General features: G+C 44.6%; 1 long non-coding RNA gene across 1 annotated transcript in view; it reads right to left on the reverse strand.

Annotated features, from left to right (window-relative positions):
• Positions 1–434: 434 nt before the first annotated feature.
• The window catches only part of LOC147024356 (uncharacterized), a 98097-nt gene continuing 75458 nt past the window's right edge, over positions 435–23073 (reverse strand). The window contains exon 3 of the long non-coding RNA XR_015058816.1: positions 435–1158. This is a non-coding gene — a long non-coding RNA (uncharacterized LOC147024356). The remainder of the gene's footprint in view (positions 1159–23073) is intronic.

Genomic DNA, 23073 nt, shown 5'->3' on the forward strand with positions numbered 1-23073 from the left:
TGGTTTCATTTCCGCTTCTTCCCCAGTTTTCCCTGTCACTTCTGTGATTGAAAGTTTGTGTCTGTATTCAGCTTGTTCAATCCCTGCACCCACCTTCCCCTCCCCTTCCTCTCCATATCCTTTCTTCCTCGAAATCACTCTTTTTTTTTTCTTTTTCTTTTTGTCCCTCTCCCCTGATATTGGTGTCATCCCTCTCCCCGCCCCTCACCACACCTTCTATTGTTCTTTTTGTTCTCTTCTGTCTTCGACAATTCTGTGTTCTTGTCACTCCATGAGACTCGACTCTTTTGTACAAAAAATACAACCTTTTCAAGTATCTTCATGTACCCATTTTGCAAACATTTCAAACCATTTAGCTGAAAAATCACCCTCATTTTTATGTTTACTTCTCTATTCCCTCACAAAAAATGAGTAACTTTCAAAATGAAAAATATGGATTCAATTTTCGGGAATTTATTCATCATGCATATACAAGCCATGGCTTTGGAGGAAAGAACAAAATGTGAAAATCGGATGTGCAACATATGCAATAGGATATCGGCACCTGTTTTAATCCATCATTGAAATTCACATGTAAATCATATCTCCCACAATCTGTGCACATGTCTGCGCACAAGCCCTCTCAGTACCCTCTATAAAATGCCATCCATGTGGTCTAAGTCAGGATATAAATGGCAAAACGTCACTTAACACGAAATGAGTTGGCTCGTGCCATCGGGATGGTTCAATGGGGAATGGCTCCGACTGCCAATGCTTTCCAGTACAATGTTCATCAGTGTCATTTCTTGGCACTGACAACAGACTGGACAGTTTATTGAGACATATTCAGGTCACCCCAAGGGTTACAACCCTTGATGAGAAACGTTATCTTGTAAAGCATGCCATAAGGAACCGCTTTTAAACAGTTGGAACATTTCCAGAATGACGTGCAAAGAGCAATTAACCATTATATTTCAATCAGACAGTTTAGAAAAGGTTTCAGGTCAGTGGGAAGAGGTCCAGAAAAGTTCTGCTTCATATCTCTCACACAGCACTAATGAAAACAGAGCATCCAATGGGCACAACCATATCACAACTCGACAGTGAACTCTTGGCTCCATGTCTTTTCTTCAACGAGTCAAAATTCTGCCTCGACTTCAGCAATGGAAGTGTGAAAGTCTGGAGACACAGTGAGGAACAAATTACAAATTGTGCCATGAGGCAACATAATTGGTTGAGTGAGAGAAGCCTGATGGTATGGGCTGGCATTCAAGTTGGCCAAGAACTGGTCTTGTCATCATTTGGAGGGTCAGCATGACTACTCTCAGAGAAGATATGAGATTGTTATTCCCTTAGTCGTTCTTCGAGCCCAATATCATGGTCGTTGAAATTCCTCTTTATTGATGATAACCCCTATCCACACTGTGCACATGGTCTCAATGCCGCACTTCAGAAGCACTATCATTTGCATGGATTGGCTTGCAATATCTCGAGCTATATCCGATTAAACATGTTTGGGGAATCCTACGGAGGCCTGTATGTGGTGGCCAAATCTACCAGCAAAATCTTTATGAACTGGAAGTGGTCCTGCGTGAAGAATGGTGTAACATCCCACAGCGAAAGCATCTGGTTTGGTCGATGGCAAGACATGTGCAAGCTTGTATTGGGGTCACTGGTGGTTACACACGTTATTAAAGTAATTTCTGCCAATTTAAACATGTCTGTGATCTGTCATAGACTGCCATCATTGACAATTTGCAAACTCATTTTCGACAGCCTTGTGGTTTTGACGAAATAACTTAACTTTGGCTTCTACTGAGACTACACTTGTTTATGGAGTGGGAATATCAATGTTCCGATCATATCCAACTATATATATATATATATATATATATATATATATATATATATATATATATATATATATATATATATATTTATATATATATATATATATATATTGTTGCGGGCCGGGGGGGGGGGGGAAATCGGGCGAGAAGACCACTAGGTGGGGGAAGCTATGTCGATTCCCACCAGACTCCCCAAAATTGTAGGCCGTCGCACATGGATAATTCCGTGACGCAGCAGATCGCTTAACCGACGAAATGGATGCCAATAACTCAACCGTGTGACCTAGGGTCCTCCCATCTATGGGTTAACCGGGTTACCTAATTAATCACATGGCTTAATTACCGGGGAAACACGCCCTCGGTATGCCTTGTCCAAACCGGATCACTCTACCGGACCGGATCACTTTACCAGATCGGATGCAGCCGAGCGACACTGCCAAGGATGTACCGGCTAAAAGGAACGGATCATTGGGAATAAAGTCCCGGCTACAGTTGGATTCGGACCATGCTGGTTCAATGGAAGAAAACACAAAGACGAGCTGGGAACATTCCTAATAATAATTATTTATTTACAAGTAGGCGAGGAAAGCTATGTGGCACAGGGAAGATTTATTAGGGTGTGTTGTGCAGAGATAGAAAGAAGCGTGGTGCGACAATAAACAGGCAACTTACGAAAGGGGACACAGAGCAGACTTGACGTGAAAATAATAACAATAACAATGATAACAGTCTTCTACAGTCTTACTTCAGAGACAGGCATCAGCGCGCGCACGCGCACGTGCACACACACACACACACACACACACACACACACACACACACACACACACCGATAAAGAGGGAGTTTTGCAACCGGGGGGGGGGCGGGGGGGGTTGAGGCTATGATCTCAGCACCTGTGCGCCGGATGGCACGACATGCCACCAATATGTTTCGGGGGGGGGGAATGCTCCGGGGTGCGGTACCCGACAGTGGGTGCGTTGCCACTGGCCCAAGCCGCACGTGTGGAGACTGTGCTCGTGAAGGAGGAGCTCGAGTGGAGAAGGGCGGAGTCCAGAGGGCGAGGGTGGAGCAGTGGGTGGGATCAGGTAGGCGGGTGGGGTCGATGTGGTGTGGGCGGAGATGATGAGCAGGAAGCGGGTCGTGGCGGTGTTGACGAGGCGTGGGCGCAGACGAGGAGGCGGAGACGAGAAGCAGGAAACCACAGACCGACCCGGCAAGAGGGACTGCCCCGACTTTTATAGGGCCCGCAGCTCGGGGGGAGGGGCCATGCCGAATCCAAACGTCATCACCCGAATCGGGCGCTCCGATTGGCCCCGACCCCTCACGTGGCCCGCCAACTCGGGCCGAAAACCGCCTCACTTCGTTTCCGGCAAGGCCACCTCAAACAGCGGCAATATTGCGCTCCGAACCCAAGAAATGACATGAATCGCCCACACCAAAATTGGCACGTGAATCATCCTGCAAAAACCACTAGAGCGAGCGGTTGAGGGTCCTGCACGCCCGCTCGGGTGTCCGACCAGCACCGATCAACGCGTTCGTTCGGCACGCGCCAACATGGGCTGCACTGTATATTCCCTGGCTCGATCGCAGCCACGCTGGTCGCAAAGATGAGAAGACGTTCACCATCCATGGAGAATCCACTGCTGCCAGCGAGGACCGGAGGTACATCGCCATGGATAAATCCATGCACGTTTCACGAGCGGCATACGTGTCTGCTTTCGAGCACATTCCATGCAGTGCATGTGGTTCCACCATTATGCACGTGGCCGGTGCTCGTGTTCACATGACTCCGCCAGCGTGTGTGCGGGTCAAACACCAATATGTGTCAGTTATTGAGGTTAACAAAGAACAAGCCGCTTCCACCCGCACACTCGTATCCTGCCCAACACGGCGTGGAGTCTGCTTCATTGGCCTCTGTACGTGTTTTGTACGGAGTGGATCGTCGTGCTGTGAACACTCAAACACGCTGTGGTAAACGAGACGAGGGGCAAGCGGGGCAGAGGGTACCATGGATTGTCGTGCTGTGAACACTCCAAAACGCTGTGGTAAAGAGACGAGGGGCAAGCGGGGCAGAGGGTACCGTGGATCGTCGTGCTGTGAACACTCTATTCGCCAGCCTCTTTTGAGGTATTTGTTCGCATGCCTTTTCAATGCAATCGGCAATTCTCCCCAGCTTACAATGAAGGCGCATGTGGCTGATTTACCTAAGGAATAATCAGAAAAGAAGAAGAGTGGGGATGAAATGAAGAAGAAAATGATTTAAGCAACTCTAGCTATTAGATAATCGCAACGCACACCCTTGTTGTCCCGCTAAACAAAAGGAAGGGGACTATCTACACGTATAATAATGGAATAACTGTCTTGGGACACCTATCTGTTGTATGCATGCGGTTCTCAGAATCGCAACAATATATACATATATGTATATATATATATATATATATATATATATATATATATATATATATATATATATATATTGTATATATATATATATATATATTGTATATATATATTGTATACATACACTGATTTTTCTGCTTTGATTATATTGATAGCACCTTTTGACTGGGTTATGGACTTTTTAAAAATGTGGTGGTGAATGCCATGATAAATCATCGAAAAATCATGACTGTGCTCCAGTATCAATTCTGATGAACATTTACTTTCCTGATAACAAGAGAGCCAGCCAGCCTCCATTTATCACCAGGTGATGAAGCTACTGTCTGTAGTGCACTGATCTGCAGATTTTTCAGGGTTGGTCTCCTGCATGATGGCGATAGTGGTGGTGGGTTCGATTGTTGTTTTGGCCTTGCTTGTTTGAAGTGTGCAGCAGCTACACTTATATCTATAGCTCCATCACGGACAATGCGATTTTGAGTTGTTCAAAGTTCATTTGGCTTACTCACTTCAAGAGCTTTGGCCAGTGTAGTTCCTCACCTCTATCTTGCAGGCATTTTGGACATTCTCATGTATGCCTTGGATGATTGCATCCATGAGCACATTTTCAGATTATGCATACTCACATTCCATGAGAATTTAACCCAAGTCCTAAACAAAGTTGTGAAACGATTCCCCAGGGCCTTGTTTTCTCCTGAACAGCCGATGCCGCACAATGCACTTGTTCTTCTGCAGACTAATACTGTATACAATTCAAATTTGTCTAAAACTTTCTTGGTATCATCCTTCTCACCTGCAGTACACTCAAACGGCTTGTATATCTTTCGGCCTTGTTCTCCAAGCCAGCCTGCCTTGCTTGTCAGGCAGATCAGCCAATGGACAGTCTTAAACAAATCCAAAATAGTTTCAAAATAGAACAAATTCCTGATATAATGAAACCAAATTGCAGTCAATTGTGTGGTGTTGAAAGTGAAAATATCGCATAGTTTGTTGTTCAGATATCAGCTTCAGATGGCATGTTTCTAATGTTTCTTATTGTGCTGATTAAATTCCGAACGAAATTTCCTTTATGATGATGTTTGCATTTAAATTAATGAATTACTACTTTTGAGGATGTACCGAGAGGAATTCAAAATGACTCGTGATTTTCAGACTGTTTTGTTATATTGTAAATGTTGGATTTTTTTTTTCAAATTAAAGCAATTTTGGCTGCCGGAATGATAAATCTCACTAAATACGTTACAAATTTGGCCAAAATGGCTCCATGTTTAAGCATTTCAATTTGGAACCTTAATTGTCAGAATGTGCGTACGTAATTAAATGTATAATGCAAAATGCCGTTTCGCCAAATAAAGTTGTTTTTTGGTGATTTTTCACTGGACAATTATGTATATGGCCTATGTTTACCTGTGAGATTGTAATTCCAGTCTTTCAGCAGGGTTTTGTCTTTCTTAGTCTTTCAGCAAGGTTCCAAGACTAGAAATTGGAACCAAGCTGAAAGACTAAGCGAACAAAAAGTACCTGCCTCGATGTATTTTTAAAATTTGATCAGATCATCTCGCTATGCTGTATACGGTGTATGTATACCTGTGAGATTATAATTGGAAAATCATACTTTTGATCATTAAATTTGTGTCCAATACATTGTTCGTCATCTTTTCTCCCCCCCCCCACCCCCCTCATGAACATTGATCACAAAGATTACTTCGATAGACTTTAATGATAAACTTATTTATAATATTATATAGATAAAGAACAAGTGTACCCATCTGTGTTTTCATATTACATATGTTCCCTTTTCTGACATGGTGTTTCCTGTCACGAGTTACTTTGTGAATTGAACTTAAAGTCGAATCAAATAAATGACAAAATACAGCACTGGAGTATCAAGAGGAACAAACAAGACAGAGATGGAGTCAACAACTTTGATCAGTATTTGAGACTTCAATCAATGATATACTATTTTATATGCCGCCATGTTGATGCCAAACAGACATATGGCCTGAAAATATCCCAAAACGATAAACCATTGAGCTCTCTTTTCGACATTTTCACTTTCCACAGTAAAACAATGCGGCGTGCATCCCATTCCACAAAGGCCATGATGGTGCTGCATTATCATGTTCTCAGCGGTCCAACTTTCATAAACTTCGTACCCCTCCTTCAAAAATCCTGCATACGATCCTGCTTTGCCTGTATTTATGTAAACATATCCCTCGGCTTGGTTCAGCACAGAATTACGTTTTGAAATGTCTAATGGAGATGCAGCTGAAAGGACCACTATTTTGTGGAAGGGACCAGTGCAAACCTTTGAACTTGCAGGTTCTTCAGTCTGCACTACCAATATGATACCCCATGAATTAAGGTCAAACCAGGCCATTTGACTTTGGCTACCTGTCCAACCCCTGTGTATTCACTGATATTTAGTGAAATCCTTCTTGACACAAACAATATTTATATAAGCACAGCTTTGGCTTTTCTCCAGCCATTCATTTTGTTGGAAAGCTGTTTAGCTTGATTCCAAACTGGAAAGGAAACTTAATTTTTGTATTCTCATTTGGAAACAACTGTGGTTAGGCCTAAGTCACATTTGCTCTACAGCGAGGATACGGCGGCCGTACGCCCTCTGAATTGACAGAAACGAGCGGCGGCCGCAGAGTTTCTGCGGTGGCCTCAGGGTGGCCCTACGCTGTTTGGCTATCTTTTACAGGCCGTGGAATTATAGCGCGGAGTTATAACTTTTTTTCATTTCTATGTTCGCCGTAGCAATTCGACAAGCCGAAACAAAAGAACTGGTAAAAAAAAAAAAAGAACCCACTCGTTACCATCCGTCTGGCCGCACGTTCGCCTTAGGGTCGCCTTGCGGGAACCTTGCGTCTGCCTTGAAAATTCTATGGCCGCCGCAGGAACGCCCTAAGGTCACCGTGCGACATCAAATTAAAGACCGTACGGCAACCCCACGTTTTCGGTCTACACAATTTATAAATATGGCGTGCGGCTCCCCAAAAAAATAAAAACATATGTGACTGCTACATTGTGTGACCATGGAAATACCGCGGCCGCCCTATAATTGCTAGTGGCCGTAGATTTTGTAGACCCCACGGCCACCGTGGCAAATATGACTTTGGCCTGAATGAATGAGAGTTATTGCCCAGAAATATTATCACAGATGAGAAATGATTGCAATTGATAATACCTGTATTCCTTTGTGTACAAGACACCTGGGAACTCAAAGTAACTATTTTAATTAACGATTCTCATAATATACATTGTATTTTGGTTGTTTGATGAATTGTTCACGTATTATCGAAGAACATGATTTCATTACTTTGTTAACCATATGAATAAATCATAAATATTCCATCTTAACAGAGATTAAATCAGTGTTTAAACTTCAACTTTCATTTGAAACTCGTTAAACATTGCATTATAAACTGGAAGGCAACTCGGTAGAGAGCATACCTCCACCACGTAATGCCTGATCCACGAGAACACATCGGACCCAATACATTTTTGAAATATCGTGCTATACAGTGCGATATCCTTTTTGGCCCAATCTCTCAATGGTGAAGAATAACATTAAAAAATTAAATAATTCTCGTATCCAGATCTGGATTCGGATCTTCACCAAAATTGAATCAATTCGTCCTTGCCACACAGCCAACCTGTCCAAGCAGTTTCATCTGAAGTCGTCCACAACTTTTTGAGATATCGTACTATATGTCATTTTTGGCCCTATCTATCAATGGTGAAGAATCACTTAAAAAAATTCTAGTAGCCGGATCCAAATCTGGATCTTCACCAAAATCGAATCAGTTCATCCTTGTCACATACGCAACCTGCCCACCAAATTTCATCTATCTCCATCCAGAACTTTTTGAGATACCTTCCACACACAAACAAACAGATGGGTGAAAACAACCTCCTTCCACATTCGGTGGTGGAGGTAAAAAGGCCTTGAGTGAAAAACTACTAAATCCCACCCTTCCTCCTCGACTCCACCCCCTACTTCCCCCCAGTTCCACTGTCCTGGAGGTGTCTGTGCTTTTGACTTTTAAGATATACTGCACCATCTGTATTGTGATGGATGATACTTACCTGTTTATCCACGTTTTGGAAAGTGATGAGTTTACAAGTCAAAATCGTGAAAGATTTCAAATATATGTCAGCTCTGCATCACTGCAGCCAAGAACATAAAGACTTCAGCAGTGCATGGATAAGTCTGTGTGTTTTAGTGCTCGAAGGAAGGACACACATGATTTTAAAATCAATATGTGCCTGAAAAGGCTCCTTGTCATGGAAAGAACAGGCTGGAAAGGTATTGCGTGTTGGGTGTCATTAATCATACAGGCACATGGAGTGCAAGGATGTCACACTGTCAGATAATAGTGCGCCATCCTTGCTTGGTTGCAATATTAACGTTTGGGCTACACTCAGCTACGCATAGTAAATATTACTGTTTCCCCATGAGGATCGTGTTTCTGATGACCTTTGTGCAGATTTATTTTCATGTTAGTCATGGCTCATGAAGGAGCTGATGACAGGAACCACTAACCAAAACATGAAAGGTCAAAAGCAGAAGCAGATTGATATACGGTGACCCTTCTCTATTTTGTCTCTCTATGTATATCGCTCTTACCCTCTCTAACCCTCTTGAAAAGTCCCTTTTTCATGATGATTGTTGATGAAAACTGCACAAAACTCATGATTATTGCAAGAAAAGTCCACTTGTCTCTTTCTATGACTGCACATGATGTGCATTTTAGAATCAGCAAAACTATTCATGTCTCACAATCCATCCATCAAGACCATACTCTGTGTAGAGCGTTGGTGCTGCCTAAGCAGTCTCCTTGATTAGTGGACACAATCCTGGATGGGTCACCACTCCAACACAGGATACCAGCAAGCTGGCACTCATTTTTCCGACGTCGGAAGGATGACAGGCAGTCAACCCCACCTGGTATTAATTCAACACTGAGTGCGATTTGAACTCAGGATCCTCAGATCCCAAGCCCACCACTCTAGCCATTTAGCCAACACAAGGCATGTCTCATCATGGTAAATTTGATAATAAGTGCAATACATTATATGCTAATAAAATATGATCTGGTGTAGTTACAGTGAATATTTCCATCACAGGTTGGAGTCCAGCATGCTTCTAGATGTCCAATTGATTCCTCCCCCCTCCATTCACAGTAGTCCAAAAGACCCCACGGTCTTCTGATCACAAGGATTATATCCAAGTAGTATAGCTGTTGCAATTGTGGTCATTCATTTACTCGATGTAAGCATACACTACACCATGGATGTGCACAGAAGACAGTTTTTTGGCGCTTCGGAGCTGCAGTGAGGTTAGGGGAGCTACAATAAGAACAGAATGAAGCCAGATAATATATATATATATATATATATATATATATATATATATATATATATATATATATATATATATATATATATATATATATATATATATATATATTGAACTACTGCACATGTACTGTCAATTACAATTATCTTGTGATAATGATTCGTCCATGGTCATGAAGTTCCAGTGTTAAATTAAATTATATATAAACTAACATGAATTTTATAGTTACACAGGCATGCACAGATTATAAATTCTTCACTTAAATGTCTTCAGGAATTGGAAAGAGAACTTAACTTTTCTACACGTCTCTGTGAAGATAAATGAGGCATAAATAACCCAAAAGGCATGGATGGACAAAAACATATCAGAAAACGACTTTGCAAGTTCCTTTCTATGATTAACTTTCTCATTCTGATGAAACTGTCAATTTATGAAACTTTTAACTAACGTGAGCAGGCTGAGTGGGTGGCGGGGGAGGGGAGAGTGAGTGTAGGGGAGGGGAGAGTGGGTGTAGGGGAGGGGAGAGTGGGTGTAAGGAGCGGCAAGGCAAAGGTCTCCCTTTGTCCAGCAATTTGCTCTAAAATGCAGCAAGTTGCTCCTTTCTGGCAAAACTTGACCCTGACACATGGGATGCAGACTTATGGTTTTCAAAGCATCACGATGGAAGTAAAGCTGTTCTGTTTGCAGGGAGCAGCCTTGCTCAGACTGTCCTACCCATGTAGCAATTGTTCACTCCGCTGGCTTAAGATTCTCATAATGCAGCTCTGGCTTTCTTTTCAAATTTCAATGTTCAACATCTCCACTTCAGTCTCAGTGCATTTTAAAGCAGCAGCCTCTCTCTGTATAGCTGTTTGGGTTTATATCGTAAAAGAAGCCCCTTTTAGCACACCATCAAATCTGAAAGGACAGCCTGGCCCTATTGGCCTCGTTCCTTTCTGGTTGGTTCCCCGAAAATTCCACACTTTAATATATATATATATATATATATATATATATATATATATATATATATATATATATATATATATATATATAAATAATTATGGGGATGCTGGGGCAAAGCACTTCTGAGACACTTCACCAATAATGACCAGTTTCTAAGGCACTTTTACCAATAATTGCCGGTTTTTAAAGGCACGAATACCAATTATTACCAGTTCTCTTGAAAAAGATTCCCAGAAATCAACAAAAAAAAAGTTTTCAGGACAAAAAAATGAGAAATTAAAACCAGTTCCTAGGCTACTTTTACCAATAATTACTGGTTTCTAAGGCATATTTTTCATGTTTTTTTTTCTTTTTTACAGTTTCCAAAGGATGAATTGAATTTAAAAGTATCATAAAGTATCACAATTCTCTCCTTTTGGGCACATTGTCCATTTTCACATTTTTTGTTATCATCTCCCATAATTATCAATGTATACAATGGGAAATTAGCAAGAGAGAAATGAGGATGTTGGAACACCTGATATATCTGATAAGAAGCCTGTGCACGAAACAAGAGGCTACAGTAAGAACAGAGTATGGAGAAACAGAATGGTTTGGAATTAGAAAAGGGGTTCGACAGCGGTGTGTTCTCTCCTTACTTTTTCAATTTATTTTGTGAGTACATCATGAGGAAATGAAACATGGATGACATCCAGGCTGGAATCAGGATTGGAGGAAGAGGTATTTATTCATCAATGTAAGAAATGCTGACGATACAATTCTATTGGCAGAGAGTAAAGAGGACTTTATGAAACTGTTGCAGACAGAGAAGAAGGAAAGTGAAAAATCTGATCTTTATTTAAACCTGCAAAAGACTAACATCTTGTCAACTGAGAAGATAGACGTGTTCAGATTGGAAGACGATCTGTGTCAATAGTGGAAGGTTTCATTTTCCTTGCTTCTAATATTGAGGTGAGTGCAGCATGTGGAGGAGAAATTAAAAGACAATTAGCAACTGGGAGAACAGCAATGTCAGGATTGACAAAGATGTGGCAATTCAAGCCAAGAGGAGGCAGGTGAATACTATGATATTTCCAGTTGCATTGAATGGATGTGAGTCAAGGACAGTGAAAAAGAAAGGAAGAAGATTGGCACTTTTGGAATATAGCATTAGAGACGAATGTTAAAAATTCCATTGACTGCAAGTAGAACAAATTATTCGGTGCTTAAATAAATTAGACCACCATGTACATACGAAGCACTGATGCTGAAACAAAAACTGTCAAAATTTTGACACATCAAGCATGTAGAGAATGAAAGTCTGTATAAATCACCCATGCTGGGTATGGTTGAGGGAAGATGATGAAAAGGCAGTGCTGATGAATATGCTGATGAAGCATTTAAAGGTCATATTAAAAAACAGAAAATTATAAATATAGTATAGAGAATCAGAGTCAATATCGGTGCCTCCACCCTTTGCCATGACATCCCTCATCCTTCAGACAGGAAGGCGAAAGCCCTTTCCTTCTCTTCTGACCTTGAAAAAGTCACAAGGTGGTCAAATCCTTGGAATATGTCTTTCAATCCTGACAAATCTCACACTCTTTATCTCTCTCCAAGAGTACCATCTGGCAAACTCCCCTATCTACTTTCTTAACAGTTCCTCTTGAGGAAGTTCAGTCATTCAAACAACTGGGTCTCACTATCAGCCATGATCTTTCTAGGGCAAACCACATTTCAAAGATGGCTTCCAAAGGCAGCTGCCGACTGGGCATCCTCCATCATAGAAAGTCCTTCCTTGACATACCTGAACTCGTATCCACTGATAAGACCTTCATCTACAGCTTGATGGAGTACTGCTCTCACCTCTGGGCTGGCTTACCTTCCTCATATCTTTAACCTTAATCCGGCTCTGGATGCGAGTGACTTTTTGCGGACTTGGAGTTTGGAAGGGGGGGGTGAGGATTTTAAGAAGAAAGGGGGAGTTGTGGACCTGGGGTTGAGGACTTTAAGAAGAAAGGGTGAGTGTAGAATAGAAAGTTGAAAGGGGGGGGGACAGAGGAGGGGCAGAGTTTGGAAAGGGGGTTGAGCCTTTAGAGGGGAGAGTTGAGGATTTGGGGTTGGGAGGGAGCTTGCCAACTTGGGTTTGGGGGGAAGTTGAGCACTTGAAGAAGAAAGGAGAGGAGGACAGACGTTATTGAGGGGATGGCAGAGAGGTGACAAAGATCTGGGAAAGTGGGTTTGAGACAGGGTGGGAGTGGGTTTGAAGAGTTGGGGGTTGAGGAGTTGGGGGTGGGGTGAGGACTTTAAGAAGAAGAAGAAGAAGAAGAAAGGGGTTGAGGATAGAGAGTTGGAGTGAGTGGTTGGGGGGGAGGGAGGATGGAGGCAGAAGCAGTGAAGGGACAGAGTTGAAAAGGGGAGTTGAGGCTTTGGGGGGGAGGGTTGGGACCTGGGGTTGAGAAGGGGCTTGTGAAATTGGGATTTGGAGGCAGGAAGTTCAGATTCGATGGTGTCAGGTCAGGTTCGATCTGTGACCTGCTACAGGTACCATGTAAACCTGTACTAACCTGTTCCATGGTCGGGTTGTCGGCGACTAAACCGTCTCCCCCACCAGGTTTTCTGGTGAGGAGGGTGTTTGGATATGGACACCCAGCAGGATTAAAAACAAAACCTGTCAAAGGGCGGAGGAGCTCCTTGTGAGCCAACGGCCATCCATATCTAGTGCCCAACTGTGTCTGCGGACGTCCTCCTGCAGTTGGGTTACTTCTTATTAGGAGGTTGGTGGCAGGATTTGCACTCCAGCCACCATAAAACGCTTCATTCCGCAAAACGCAAAAAAATCTGAAAACCCACTCCGTGGGAATACCTCCTGTGCAGCTTCCCTTCGCAGGGCAGCTCACCGGATGATGGGATTGGGGCAAAGCCTTCGGGACCCCCAATCTTTGATAGGAGGGAAACCACGGGGTAACATCCCTGGGTCAGATTGCGGGAGAGTGTGTCGGAGTGGTGCTGAGGTGTCGTCCACCAGACGGCGGTCTCCTTGGGTTAACCTGAGGCGGTCCCTTCGGGTGGGTGCCTGGAATGTCCTATCCCTAAGAGAGGATGATCACCTGTCTCTGTTATCATCTGAGCTCAAGCGTTTGGACATCGGGATTGCAGCTCTCTCTGAGGTTCGGAGACCGGATTGCGGCGAGATAATGGTGGGTGGTTACACCTACTATTGGTCTGGTCGCTCTGATGGTTACCATACCCAAGGAGTTGCTGTAGCTGTGTCCAATAAGCTGACCCCAATGATAATTGAGGTAACACCGGTCAACGAGCGTATTATGAGATTAAGGATTCGTCACTCCTTAGGTGTCATTTCCCTGGTCTCTATTTATGCTCCGACTGAGGCGAGTGATCTTACCGTGAAGGACACATTCTACGCCACACTCGAGTCTGTGGTTGATCAGTGCCCCAGACGAGATACACTTTTAGTCTTGGGGGATTTCAATGCATCGACTGGAACTGATAGGGATGGTTATGAGGTGTGTGTTGGTCCCCATGGGTCAGGAACTATGAACCAGAATAGCACTAAGTTCCTTGACTTTGCAAGAAGTCATGGACTTAGGGTGGCTGGTTCATGGTTTCCAGCGCCCGCAAGCTCATCGCTGGACTTGGTATTCCAACGCTGGCGGTGTGGCAAAGGAGATTGACCATGTCCTCATTGACGGTCGTTGGAGGATGATCCAGAACTGCAGGGTCTACCGGAGTGCTCAGTTCCTCAATACTGACCACAGGCTTGTTGTAGCAACTCTAAAGCTGCACCTTAAATCCTGGAGAATGGTACCATCCCAGCCTAGGCTGGATGTTGCCAAGCTCAGGGATGAGAGAGTAGCTGAGGAGTTTGCGAACAGGCTGAGTGGACACTTGGGGGGTCTGGGTGCTTTGGGGGTCCTGAAGAGTTGTGGAGCACCTTCAAGACCACCGTCCTTGATGTTGCCGGTGGATGCCTTGGAGGTTCACCGCAGGGCAAAGAAGAATTTTGTCTCTCAAGGGACACTGGATACCATTGACCAGAGTCGCAGGGCCAGGCTGAATGGCAGAGCTGAGCTGTTCAGGGAGCTGAGGCGTAAAACTGTACGTGCACTGAGGGTGGACAAGGAGGCCTATGTGCGAGGAATCTGTGAGGGGGTAGAGCATCACCTGTGGACAGGTGATTCTCGTCCCGCTTACAGGAGAATTCGCGCATTACGTTCATCCAAGCCCATCCCTCGCAGCACTGCAGTTCGAGCAGAGAGTGGTAGGCTCTTGACAGAGGAGTCTGAAGTGAAGGCCCGCTGGGCCGGTTACTTTGAGCGGTTGTACCAGGCTGATCCCCCAGCTGTCGAGTTGGACGTCAAGGGTGTTACAATCCCTGTTGCTGACCCTCGAATCAACTGTGGTCCACCATCGCTTGTGGAAACACGGGCTGCGGTGAACCAGTTGAAACGGGGCAAAGCTCCAGGGATCTGTGGCATCCATGCCGAACTTCTCAAGGCTGGTGGAAATGCTGCACTCGCGTCGTTGCATGCAGTTTTGTGCTCTGCCTGGAACACAGGCATCATCCCAACTGACTGGAAGAGGGGCCTTGTTGTCCCTCTCTGGAAAGGAAGGGTGATCGCCAAGACTGCAACAACTACCGAGGGGTGACGCTGCTCTCAGTGCCGGGCAAGGTCTTTGCTCGGATAATTCTTGATAGGGTTCGCCACCATCTGCTTGAGCACCAGCGTCCAGAGCAGTCAGGCTTTACACCAAAGAGGTCAACGATTGACCGTATCCTTGCACTTCGTGTCCTCACCGAACGCAGACGAGACTTTCGGCAGGGGCTGCTTGCAGCCTATGTTGATCTCTGTAAAGCGTTCGATTCAGTGAATCGGGATGTCCTCTGGAGGATTCTTGGTCTTCGTGGGGTGCCACCAAAACTGATCGATCTGATGTCTGAACTCTACTCTGGTACTGAGAGTGCTGTGAAGTGTGGTGGTACCATCTCTGACTTATTTCCAGTTGTTACTGGAGTTCGTCAGGGATGTGTACTTGCCCCCACACTTTTCAGCACTTGTATGGACTGGATTTTTGGGAGGATGTCGGAGAGATCAAGTTGCGGTGCATCGTTTGGCAATGTCAAGATCTCGGACCTTGATTTTGCAGATGATGCAGTCATCTTTGCGGAGACTTTATACATCCTCTTGGGGGCCCTCGAGGTGCTGAATGAGGAGTCGGAGCCGTTGGGATTACGGATTTCTTGGGTCAAAACAAAGATCCAGGCTTTCGGTGACATCTTGGATGCTGCTGTCCTGTCTGTGTCTGTTTGTGGTGAGGATGTTGAGGTCGTGGATAGATTCACTTACCTTGGCAGTGATATTCATGTCTCCGCAGGTTGTGAGCCGGAGGTCAATAGACGTCTGGGTCGGGCCTGGGAGTCATGGATTCACTGGATCATGGGGTGTGGCGCTGCCGGTACCTGTGCGGGAGGACGAAAGTCCGAGTCTTCAGGTCCTTGGTACTTCCAGTCTTGCTCTATGGGTGCGAGACTTGGACTTTGACCAAGGATCTGAGACGGAGACTTAATTCCTTTGGTACCAGGTCTCTTCGGAGAATCCTTGGCTATCGCTGGTCGGATTTTGTGTCCAACGAGCGGTTGCTGAGAGAGACTCGGATGAGATTTGTTACCTGCATAGTCCGTGAGCGTCAGCTGCGGCTGTATGGACATGTGGCTCGTTTTCCTGACGCTGATCCTGCTCACCAGATTCTCTCAGCGAGGGAGTCTCATGAGTGGAGGAGGCCAGTGGGCCGACCACGTGCCTCATGGTTGCAGCAGGTTGACCATCATCTCAAGGAGATGGGGATGGGCCTGGCATCTGCCTGGGGGATGGCCAGACGGAGGCCCCTGGAGTACCGGCGGAAAGTGGACGCAGCGACGCGCTGTTCTGGCACATGCTCCCATACCTGACCTGACCTGAAGTTCAGAACTTGAAGAAGAAAGGGAGAGGAGAGGACAGAGAGCTGGGGCAGGGAGGGAGTTTGAAGACTTGGGGCTGAAGACTTGAAGTCACATTTCACATTACGCAGAATTTCCCCAGGTCCCTGCTATTATGCTGTCAAAGGACATTCAAAGCAAACTTCGGAAATATTTCACACTCAATTGGGAACAAATTCCCTCACAACAGCCCAGTGAATTTGAGTTATCTGCTTGTCTTTTATGAAGCTAAAATGTAAATATACAAAAGTAGATAGTTTTTAAATCAATAATATCTCTGCTATATTTTGGCAAAATAAGTCGCTTCCAAACTATATGCAGTAAATGATTTTCTCCATTTTACAAAGTCTACCCACCAAAATAATGATTTTACATTTCACAGCATCCAGTATGGAGGTAAATGACATCCAAACAGATACTACCAGATCAACAGGTCTTGCAATTTCCTTATGAGAACAAAAGAAGACAGCCACTATTAAACTACAAACCTCCAGCACAAAATAAAACATACAAAACAAAAAGAAGACAAGGGTTAAAAGTAATCCTGGTAAAAATAATGAATTCATTGCTCTGCTTAGCGTGACCCAGATCATAGGTAGTGGTGGGGAGATGGACATCGTTAACTGTGATGGAAAGCACAAATGCAGTCTCGTGCCAACATCTAGTGAGAGTGAGTCTTAAAAAAAAAAGCATGGGCCGAGGCCGAAGGCAGAGGCGAAAACGTTTTTAGGCCGGGGTTCGGGGGCCGCTCACAGGCCCCCGAACGCTAAAGGTTCCAGGTGTTCTCACCTGCATTCTACTGCATTTCCTGGTCCCTTTTAAGAGGATTGTGTATAGTGTTGTCCTTGTTGACAGGGTAAAAGCACTGAAGACAATCATTGAAGACATGAAATTCATCTTGCAAATTATTAATAAATGTTGTAATGTAAATTGTTGTCAAAATTCATTGTACAAATCATGAATCAATCTGTAGGATAATATTCTTTCATTGTCTTTCTAGCAAATTAAACAAAGTTGACAATAATTGATACAAAGTTGTATAATAAATGGACAATAATTGATACCAAGTTGCATCATAAGTTTGCATAATAAGTTGACAATAATTGATAACAAGTTGCAATAAAAGTTTGCATAATAAGTTCACAATTGGTAACACCGTTGCATCTACTAGTTTTTGAGTTCTTGAGTCGATAATGTCGACAGGCGCCTAACCACTGAACATTGTTCACTTCTTTGTCTTTTGGTTCAGGTTGTGCTTTTTCTTGCTTGCACGTTGGTGGGAAAGTCTTGCCTTCTTTGCAGCCTTCTCAGTCAGTTCTTTGGTCTTGCGCTTGGTCAACTTACTGAGAGCAGCTGCACCCACTTCTCGCCTTCTTTCTTCTTCTTCTTTGTCCCTCCTGTCTGCCAGATCTGCCTTGTAGGTTTTGTAGGTTCCCCTCAAGTTCTTGCACAGGTCTAGGTCTATGGGACTGTGCAGTTTGTCAGTCCTACTGTAGTACTCCACTGCAGTTTTTCCTGATGATCGAAGATTGTACTTGACACCCATCACTGCGCTGTAGGTCTCCATGTTTAGTCGGTGTGATCTGACATCCAAGACATCTCCCATGAGATTGAAGGCACTCTCAACTTGTGGCCCATGGAAGCAGGATAGCAGAGCCTTCACCATTCTTGAGAGAAGGGGGTACTTTCCACCTTCAAAGACCTTGGTCCACCAGTCGTCGATGCGAGCAGACTCATCTTCCTGAGCTGGTGGCAGGCTAGAGTCGATCTGGAAACTCCGAACCTCCAGTTCAAAGGCATCACATTCCTCTGGTGCAAGGACATTTGTCACCAGGCGTGGCAACTTCAGGAGCTGCTCCTGGCTGACAGTGTGCCCTCTGCTGAGTGGATCAATTGCTGAGGCACTTCTGAGGACAGCATTATGCAGGGGCATTTTCTTCTGGAGGTACTTTCCACATGTCACATAAGCCTTCTCACACTCTGCAAGAAGTCATGCACTTCTCCATCTCCACTACGGGCAGTGTTGACAATCTCAGACACACCAACTCCAAGAAACATCTTCTTCACTTGTAGCAGGTTGGCTTTCTCATCCAGGTCGAGGGTCTGAAGTCTCTTGCCTGACGATGGCAGCTTCTCAGGTTTGACAAAGCAGGACATGAACTCTCGGACAAGGTCCACCTGCTGGTCATTGAGCTTGTGGATCAGTGGGGCCTTCATCTCAAATAGGAGGACGTACTTCTTCAGCAGCGGGAACACTGATGTATAGAACATCAATATCGGTCTCATCAATTTCTTCTTGTGGAAGACTCGCTGCAGTATACGCTCCTTTCGTGCCTTGCCATATTTGGTCATATTCTTCTTCTTCAGAACATCATGAATCTGGCGTATTCTCTCCTTGGCTTTTGTGTCTACGTGCCTGCGATGGTAGACCTCCACAACGTGTGACAAGTAGTGTGTGTGATCAGCTTAGAGAGGAAGCCAAAGTAGATGACAACAAAGGCATCCCACAGCCGCAAAGTGTCAACACTGACATCATACACAGAGAGCCACCTGTGACTGACATACTGCTCTGGCATGGTATACCTGACACCAATCAGCCCACAGATTTCCTGCAAGAACTGCTTTAAGTCAGGTGACCACTTGAAGTCATTGTAGATGTCAGAGAGCATGCGCTCTGCGAAGTTGTCGAATGGGTCGCTCAGCTTCTTGGACGCATTGTGAGCATGGTGACAGGAGTCCCCATCTATGTCCAACATGTGTGGGGCATTGTTTTCCCTGATGCGAACTTCGACTCCTGACTTGGATCCCCGCATGACTGAGCAGGAGTCCATGAGGATGGATATGCAGTTCTTCCACGGTAGCTCATACTTCTTCAACAAGTCAACCAGTTCCTGGTGCAACGAGGCACTGTCCACTTTGATCACAACAAGGGACTCTAGATGCTGCACTATGACCTGCTTATGCAGTGGGCTGTAGTAACTGGCCAGGACAAATAAGACCCTCTGATGGTTTGTGCTTGTTGACTCATCAATGTTCAGAGAGAAGTATTCCCTCTGCAGTGCTGATATCAAATGGTGATGTACGGTATGTCCTAGTCCAAACCTAAGCTTGTAGGATGCAGATGTCCTGTCCATTGTGAGCTGACCAAGGGCCTTTGCATCCAGGTTGAGTGCTTTGGCCAGGCTTCTCAGTTCAGGGGCAAGGCTGAATGGTAGGGAATGCTGTGCGAGGAAGGCAAGGACCATGGCTTGAGCATTGGATACTTGAGCATTGGAGTGAAATCACTCCCAACAATTGACTTAACACCCCCCCCCATACCCCCCTATTTTTTCTTAACAGATTTGTGCTTAACTCAGGAATGTTCCTGGGTGAATAAATTCGCGGAATTTTCTCATGCCGGAAATGGCTCAATGTGTGCTTCTGGAACCAAATCAAATCTTATCAATGCCATAAAAGATGAAACTAAAGTGGAGTCTGTTGCTGAACTGCCCAACAGCCAGTGCAAAACAGCTGTAGTTGTTGATGCAATGTATGCAGTACGGTGCTGTTCATACAGAAAGAATGAATTATATTTGAATCCATTGCACAATGTCACAAGCAGTGCCTCCTCACAGATGTTCCATCTGGAACATAAATCATCCATTTTTGCTGCGATCACTACAAGACACCAAGTTTTTAAAGGCAATTGAACATCAACACAGATTTGAAACTCCAAAACCAACAAAGGTATATGAGGTCAGTGACCATGCGAGTTATAGGGCTCCAGACACAGCACAGCTTTTCATGGCATCAGCCAACAAAGCTGGACTTTTGAATCATGTACAGTATGTGGGAGATGGGCAAAAGAATAGGTGGATACACCAATATTTGGTTCTCAGCAGCTCTATTTAGGTGCCATATTTGAGGAAGAACTTAGAACTGTTTTGGTTCGTGAGGGGTCTGTAATTCCCATCCCTGATTTGGAATCAATGCAGTAAGAGGCAGACACAAGTTTTATTGCACACAATATATGAAGAATGACAATGTAAAACTCATCAAAAGATATGCCAATGACACTGATGTCAATATTTTGTGTTTTGGATTATGAATCTCCTCTGTTGAAAGATGTGGAACAGCTCTGGGTATGGATGGATCCAGATAACTTTATCCCGATCCATAAAATGTCAGAGGATATGGGCCCCAAGCAGTGTCAATCACTGCAATCTCATGTTATCTCTGGGGAATAACATGAGATGGTGCTACATCACCTCCTTTCAAGGCCCAGAGGAAAGAATGGGAAAGAACAGCCTCTGGAAGGTCCTTCCACCGATGGGAGAAGTGAGGAGCAAATTTTGAGGGGTGTAGTCGGCCGGTAATTTTGGAAGATTAACCAAGAGTGGGTGACTGGAAGAATACATTCATCCTGGAGTTTTTGAGGAAGGTTACAAGGCTGAGAGAATAGACAGCGCTACACAAAAGGAGAGGCAGTAAAAAAACAGAGAGGTTACTGACTTATCTGTGATCTGAAAGCAGTAGACCTTGTGCTTCACCTCATCAATGGGAGATTCCAATAATGTTGAGAACTTAATATTCCACACACTCCAGGAGAGACAGATTTGATATGGGGTGCCAGCCCAGCGGGGAGAGCAGCACTCCATTGATCTCTGGACTAAGGCATTGTCGGCTCTGAGTTATAGATTTTTCAAGGAAACACTTGGAACAACAGAGGATGCCAAGTCTGCAGCTGGCTTTAGATGCCAAGTTTGATATATCGTCAGCCCAGGAGAAGTCATGTCTGAGTGTGAGGTTTAACTGTTTGACAGAATGAAAGTATGTGGATGTTATTGAGATCCAAAAGAGGAAGGCCATTGAATGGATGAATGACACAAGTTCATTTTTAAAATAAAATAATTAACGCTTTTCAGTTTCTTCCTGCAATTCAGTGTCAACATATTTCCTGCCTTCCGATTTCAAAAACACTTAGCAAAAACAGTCATGACATCTTCTTCATCATAATCGTTGTTGCATGCTTGGAAGACCACACTTTACTAGTATGCAGATTGTCTTCAAATTGTATGAATCCCAAGACTGGTACTATATTCTAACTTCATTGCTCACAATCGCTACCTTTCCTTTATTGTCCAACTAGCAGGGGTATCCGGCGTTGCCGGGCAACATTGGGTCCTTCCTCTTACCCCACCCCTTCCCCTCCCTCCGTTAGTTACCAAGTGTAGCTGCTTGTGTTTCGTTGTCGAGCACTTGCCAAGTTGCTTAAGCAGTCAAACAAGCACTCCATTCACAACTGTTGATAAGGAACAGTTGGATTGGCAAGTGCTAGCTACTTGGTAAGGCCTAGGTCACATTTGCTCTACAGCGAGGATACGGCGGCCGTACGCCCTCTGATTTGACAGAAACGTGCGGCGGCCGCAGAGAAACTGAAGTGGGCTCAGGGAGGCCCTACGCCGTTTGGCTATATTTTACAGGCCGTAGGGTCGCCATGGAATTATAGCACGGAGTTATAACTTTTTTTCATTTCTACGTTCGCCGTAGCAATTCGACAAGCCAAGCTATGACGTAGATGTGTTCCACATCGACGGTACGTAGGGCGTACGGTGGGCTTGCGTTATTCGTGCGGCTGCCATAAGCTCTTTTCAATGAAAAATGAATTTTCCCAACCCCCAAAAAATTACGGCGGCCGCACTATTTCCACGGTCGCCATACGGTGGCCTTGCGGTCTGTGTGACTACCTGCGGGCAACGCAGGGTCAACGCACGGTTCCCCTACGCCCGCCGTGCACCTACGTACGGCCTCCGTGGCAGTCTGCGTCGACCGTGCGTCCACCGTGTGCTACCGCTAGAGATCGGAGTATAGGTGTTTGCCTATACCGTGGTGCCCCCAGAATCCCAATTTAATTCGTTCCAGGAGGCTGTTCGGATTGCAAAAAGTTCGGATTCCAAAAATATTTTCCCAATAGGAAATAATAGAGTGAATTAATCCGTTTGTGGACCCAAAGAAAACCCACTTTCAAGACACTTTAAACTGAAATTCCCCATGTTTAAGGTAAAATAAGATGAGTAAATGACCTTCGGTGGCGGTGTATTGTATGTAAATTGGTACAATCAGCACACCCAAAGGTCCACATAGGCTCGTGCTCCGGCCTGGGTTCCGATCGCTCGCGCACTCTGCGAGAGCGCTGCCCCCAGGGCAGCTCAAACATAATGCCCGCAGAACCACAATCACTTTCATCAAACGCATCGGGCTGACGTAATCATGGATATTCCAAATTACAACTGGTTTTGCTGTGAAATTCAATCCTGCCTGACAGTCTGTCACACCACGTGATCGGATTGCTTTTTTTGTTATTAATTAAAACAAAAGATGATTAAAAAAACAAACATCACGAATGAAGGTGAAAACACGAGGTAAGGCCTGTCACATTTGCCGTATCCTTGCCATAGAGTAAATCTGACTGAGGCCTAAAGTATCGATTGACACACGAGAGATGCTTTCAGGAGGACTTCCACCGACGAACTGAATGAACAAAGCGCGAAGATGTGGGTCGAATAGGTGG

This window comes from Eptatretus burgeri, chromosome 6, assembly GCF_056783735.1.
Source record: "Eptatretus burgeri isolate ZD-2024b chromosome 6, Ebu_testis_v1, whole genome shotgun sequence".
Classification (NCBI taxonomy): domain Eukaryota; kingdom Metazoa; phylum Chordata; class Myxini; order Myxiniformes; family Myxinidae; genus Eptatretus; species Eptatretus burgeri.